This window comes from Molossus molossus, unplaced genomic scaffold (genome assembly GCF_014108415.1).
Source record: "Molossus molossus isolate mMolMol1 unplaced genomic scaffold, mMolMol1.p scaffold_m16_p_2, whole genome shotgun sequence".
Taxonomy (NCBI): Eukaryota; Metazoa; Chordata; class Mammalia; order Chiroptera; family Molossidae; genus Molossus; species Molossus molossus.
In genome coordinates, this window is record NW_023425355.1 from 94936528 (window position 1) to 94942450 (window position 5923).

Sequence of the window (5923 nt, forward strand, 5' to 3'; positions counted from 1 at the left end):
GAGTTATTTGCTTAATCAAATTTTCAATTATATTTATTGTATTTAACATTTGTGTTTTTTCTCATTTTACCTGTTAGTAGATTTGTAACATAACTATATTTATTCCCCTGTGATAAAACCAACTTGATTGCCTGGGCCGGTGTGACTCAGTGGTTGAACATCGACCCCTGCACCAAGAGGTTGCCAGTTCAATTCCAAGTCAGGGCACAAGCCCAGGTTGTTGGCCAAATTCCCAGTGATGGGCATGCAGGAGGCAGCCAATTGATGTTCCCTCTCATTGATGTTTCTATCTTACTTTCCTTCTCCCTTCCTATCTAAAAATCAATAAAGAAAAAAAAATTTAAACTCAACTTGATTATAGTACATTATTATTTTTAATATACTGTTCAATGCAACTTGTATTTTATTTATTTATAATTTTATCACATATATTTAGAAGCAAACTAAATTTATAATAACCTTATTGGTAATATATATCTTAGTATTTCATGTCAGGGTTTTGCTAGCTTCATAAAATGAATGATATTTTCTTTAATATTTTCCTGATTTGGGGGATATTTTTATAGGCTTTGAATTAACTGTTACTTTGATCTTTTCTAAAATTTACCCATAAAGTTTGTAGGGCTCAGAACTCCCTTTTTCTTTCTTGGTTATTGCTCTTTATATTTTGTATATTTCTTTACTTAATTTAGGTAATTTATATTTTTACAAGATTATCCCTTTGAAAATTTCAAAAATGCATATTTTATATATTATAATTTTTTTTCTGAACCTACTATTTTATCTGTTCTAATGATTAATATTGTTTTTTACTGAGTACATTTCCCTGAGGTTTCTCCATATAATTACCTTTGTTCTAAGAACACCTTGGAATTATTTAGAAAACAACTATTTTTCTGTTTTTTAAATTTATTTATTTAGCTTTTTTATTTTAAATAATCTTATTTATTTATTTATTTATTTTTGGTACAGATGTTTCTCCTTTTTCCCAAACGGATAACTCCCTCCCCCTCCCTCCCCGCCCTGTCCCCAGCTTTGTTGTCCATGTCCATTGTTCATGCATACATGCATATAAGTTCTGTGGTTTATCTCTCCTCCCCACTCCCTTTTCTGGGAATTGTCAGTCTGTACCCCACTTCCACGTCTCTGGGATTACCCTGTTCCTCAAACGGTTATGTTCATTATATTCCACAAATAAGTGAGATCATGTGATATTTGTCTTTCTCTGCTTGGCTTGCTTCGCTTAGGATAATACTCTCCGGGTCCCTCCATGTCCTCTCAAAGGACACGAGATCTTTCTTTCTTACAGCTGCATAGTACTCCATTGTGTATGTGTACCACAGCTTTTTTATCCATTTGTCTACTGATGGACATTTGGGCTGTTTCCAGAATTTAGCTTTTTTTATTATTTTTTTTTTATTTTTATTTTTTAATCCTCACCCGAGGACATTTTCCCATTTTTTTGTTCAGGTGGAGTGGGAGGGAGAGAGAGGAACAGAGAGAGAGAGAAACATCGATGTGAAAGGAACACATTGAGTGGCTGCCACCTGCACGACCGACCAGGGCCGAGGACAAACTGCAACCGTGGTATGCGCCCTTAGCGGGAACCAAACCCGGGTCTCTCAGGGCCGCAGGTCGACGCTCTAACCGCTGAGCCAAACCGGCCAGGGCGAATTTAGCTTTTTTAAAAAATTATTTTTAATAATTTAATTTTGTTACAGATGTTTCTCCTTTTTCCCCTCTTGACACCCTCCTCCCCATTCCCCTGTCCCCAGCTTTGTTGTATATGTCCATTGGTTATGCATACATTCATATAAGTTCTGTGGTTCATCTCTTCCCTCCCCCCACCCCCTCCTCTGAGGTTTGTCACTCCGTACCCTACTTCTATATCTCTGGGTCTATTTTGTTCATCAGTTTGTTTTGTTCATTATATTCTTCAAATAAGTGAGATCAAATGGTATTTGTCTTTCTCTGCTTGGCTTGTTTTGCTTAGGATAATACTCTCCAGGTCCCTCCATGTCATCTCAAAGAATAAGAGATCTTTATTTCTTACAGCTGCATATTATTCCATTGTGTATATGTACAACTGCTTTTTTCTTTATCCTCACCGAGGACAATTTTGCATTTAACTTCAGATAGAGCAGGGGAAGGAGAGGGAAAAAGAGAGAGAGAGAGAGAAACATTGACGTGAAAGAGAAACATCGAGTGGTTGCCACCCACACGACCCCAGCTGGGGCTGGGGACAAACTGCAACCAAGGTACGTGCCCTTAGCGGGAACCAAACTTGGGACTCTCTGGTCCAAAGGCTGACACTCTAACAGCTGAGCCAAACCAGCCAGGGCACCACAGATTTTTTTATCCACTCGTCTACTGATGAACACTTGGGATGTTTCCAGTTCTTAGCTATTGTAAATAGTGCGGCTATAAATGTGGGGTACATATATTCTTAGTGATTTGTGTTCAGGCTTCTTAAGTTATATTCCTAGAATAGGGATAATTGCGCCAAGCAGCAGTTTAATTTTCAATTTTTGGGGGTAACCCCATAGTGTTTTCCATAATGGCTGTACCAGTCTGCATTCCCATCAGCAGTGTACCTGAGTCCCCTTTTCTCAACACCCTCGCCAATACTTCTTGTTTGATGAGTTGTTGATGGTGACCATTCTGACAGGTGTCAGGTGATACCTCCTTGTTGTTTTAATTTGCATCTCTCTGATGATTAGTGACGTTGAGCATTTCTTCACATGTTTCTTGGCCATTTGTATGTCCTGTTTGGAGAGGTGTCTATTTTTATTTATTTATTTATTTTTTGTGGTACATGCCCCTAGCAGGAACTGAACCTGGGACTCTCTGGTCCACAGGCCGATGCTCAACTGCAGAGCCAAACTGGCCAGGGCCTTTGCCCATTTTTAAATTGGGTTCTCTGTCTTCCTTTTGTTGAGTTGTATGAGCACTCTATAAATTTTGGAAATAAACCCCTTATCTGATGTAACTTTGGTAATTATGGTCTCCCATATAGTGGGTCCCTTTCCATTTTGATGGTTATTTCTTTTGCAGTGCAAGAGCTTTTTAGTTTGATGTAGTCCCATGTGTTCATTTTTTCCTTTCTTTCGCTTGCCTTAGTCGTTGTATCAATGGAAATTCTGCTGTGTATTATGTCCAAAATATTGTTGCCTACATTTTCTTCTAGGATTTATCTGTATTCATGAGTTACATTTAAGTCTTTCATCCATTTTGAGTTTATTCTCGTGTAAGGTGTAAGTTAGTGCTCTAGCTTTCAATTTTTGCACGTTGAGTATGATCTTGGCTGTAGGTCTTTCATACATGGCCCTCACTATGGAGAGATATGATCCTTTTATTCTCAGATTGCTGAGCATTTATATCAGAAATGGGTGCTGGATTTTGTCTAATGCTTTCTCAGCATCTATTGATATGATCATATGATTTTTATCTTTCATTTTGTTTATGTGGTGTATCACATTTACTGATTTGCAAATATTGTACCACCCTTGCATCCCTGGGATGAATCCCATTTGGTCATGGTGAATAATTTCTTGGATGTATTGTTGGATTGGATTTGCTAGTATTTTGTTCAGGATTTTGGCATTGTTGTTCATCAGGGATATTGGTCTGTAGTTTACTTTCTTTGTAATGTCTTTTTCTGGATTTGGAATTAGAATTATGTTGGCCTCATAAAACAAGTTTGGAAGTCTTCCTTCTTCTTGAGCTTTTTTAAATAGTTTGAGGAGAATGGGTATTAGTTCTTCTTTGAATGTTTGGTAAATTCCCCGTGAAGCCATCTCGACCTGGTCTTTTGTTTGCTGGGAGAGTCTTAATTACATCTTCAATTTCTTTTGTTGTTATTGGTTTGTTCCAGTTTTCTATCGCTTCCTGGTTCAGTTTTGGGGGACTATGTGTTTCTATAAATTTGTCCATTTTGATTAGATTGTCAAATTTGTTGCCGTATAACTTCATAATATTTGTTAACAATCCTTTGTATTTCTGTGGTATCAGTTGTTATTTCTCCTTTTTCCTTTCTGATTTTGTGTATTTGGGTTCTCTCTCTTTCTTTCTTGGTTAGTCTAGCGAAGGGTTTATCAATCTTATTTGTCTTTTCAAAGAACCAGCTGTTTGTTTTATTGATTCTTTGAATTGTTGTTGTTGTTGTTGTTGTTTTTGTTCCATGTCATTTATTGCTGCTCTGATCTTTACTATTTCTTTCCTTCTACTTGCTCTGGGGTTTTCTTTTTGTTCGCTCTCTAGTTCTTTAAGTTGTGAAGTTAGATAGTCTATTAGAAATTTTTTTTGCTTCTTGAGGTAGGCCTGCAGTGTTATGATCTTTCCTCTCAGAACTGCTTTTGCTGTATCCCATAGATTTTGTGTTGTTGTGTGTTCATTTTCATTGGTTTCCAGGAAGTGTTTCATTTCTTCCTTGATCTCCTCGGTAACCCATTTGTTGTTTAATAACATGCTATTTAGCTTCGATGTATTCAAATGTCTGTGCTTGTTCTTATTGTAATTGATTTCTAGTTTCATGCCATTGTGGTCTGAGAAGATGCTTGATATGATTTCAATCTTCTTGAACTTGTAGAGACTTAGTTTGTGTCCTAACATGTGGTCTATCTTTGAGAATGTTCCATGTGCACTTGAGAAGAATGTGAATGCTGTAAGTTTGGGGTGTAATTCTCTGTAAATATCTACTAAATCCATTTGGTCAAGTGCTTCATTTAGAGTCTCTCTTTTCTTGCTAATTTTTTGTCTAGAGGATCTATCCAGTGGTGTCAGCGGTGTGTTAAATTCCCCTGCTATGATTGTATTGCTATTGATTTCCCTTAGAAGTCCTCCAGAAGATTTTTAATATATTTTGCTGCTCCTATATTGGGTTCATATATGTTTATCAAGGTTATATCTTCCTGTTGGATAGATCCTTTCAATATTATGTAGTGGCCTTCTTTGTCTCTACTTATGGCCTTCATTTTGAAATCTATTTTATCAGATATGAGTATTGCTACCCCAGGTTTTTTTTCCTTTCCGTTTGCTTGGAAGATTTTTTCCCATCCCTTCACACTCAACCTATGTGCGTCTTTTGATGTGAGGTAGGTCTCTTGTAAACAACATATAAATGAGTCATGCTTTCTTGTCCAATCAGCTTCTCTCTGTCTTTTTATTGGAGCATTCACTCCATTTACATTTGAGGTGATTATTGATATGTAGTTATTTATTGCCATTTTTGTTTAGTGTGGTTATGTTTTTCTTCCTATTTCTTCTGCTAATTACAACAGTCCTTTTAATATTTCTTGCACTGCTGGTTTGGTGCTAATGTATTCCCTTAACCTTTTTTTTTTTTTTTTTTTTTTGTCTGTGAAGCTCTTTATTTGACCTTCTATTTTGAATAATTGGGTAGAGTAGTTTTGGATTCAGATCCTTGTTTTTCATGACCTTGATTACCTCATGCCATTGCCTTCTGGCCTGTAGTGTTTCTGTTGAGAAGTCAGCTGAGAGCCTTATGGGGTTTCCTTTGTAGGTAACCTGTTGCTTATCTCTTGCTGCTTTTAGGATTCTCTTTTTGTATTGAATTTTTGGCACTTAGATTAGTATGTGTCTTGGTGTGGGTCTGTTTGGGTTATTCTTATTTGGGGCTCTCTGTGCTATTTGAATTGGAATACCTTCTTCCTTCACCAAATCAGGGAAGTTTTCTGTCACTATTTTTCAAATATATTCTCTAACACTTGCTCATTTTCTTCTTTTTTGGGGACTCCTATAATGCAAATGTTATTATGTTTTAATTGTTACAAGGTTCTCTTAAGCTTTCTTCCTGGTTTTTAATTTTTTTTTTCCTTTTGGTTGTCTGATAGTTTGAGTATTTTCTGCCCTGTCTTCTAATTCACTGATGTGGTCCTCAGCTTCCTCTACTCTGCTGTTTAGT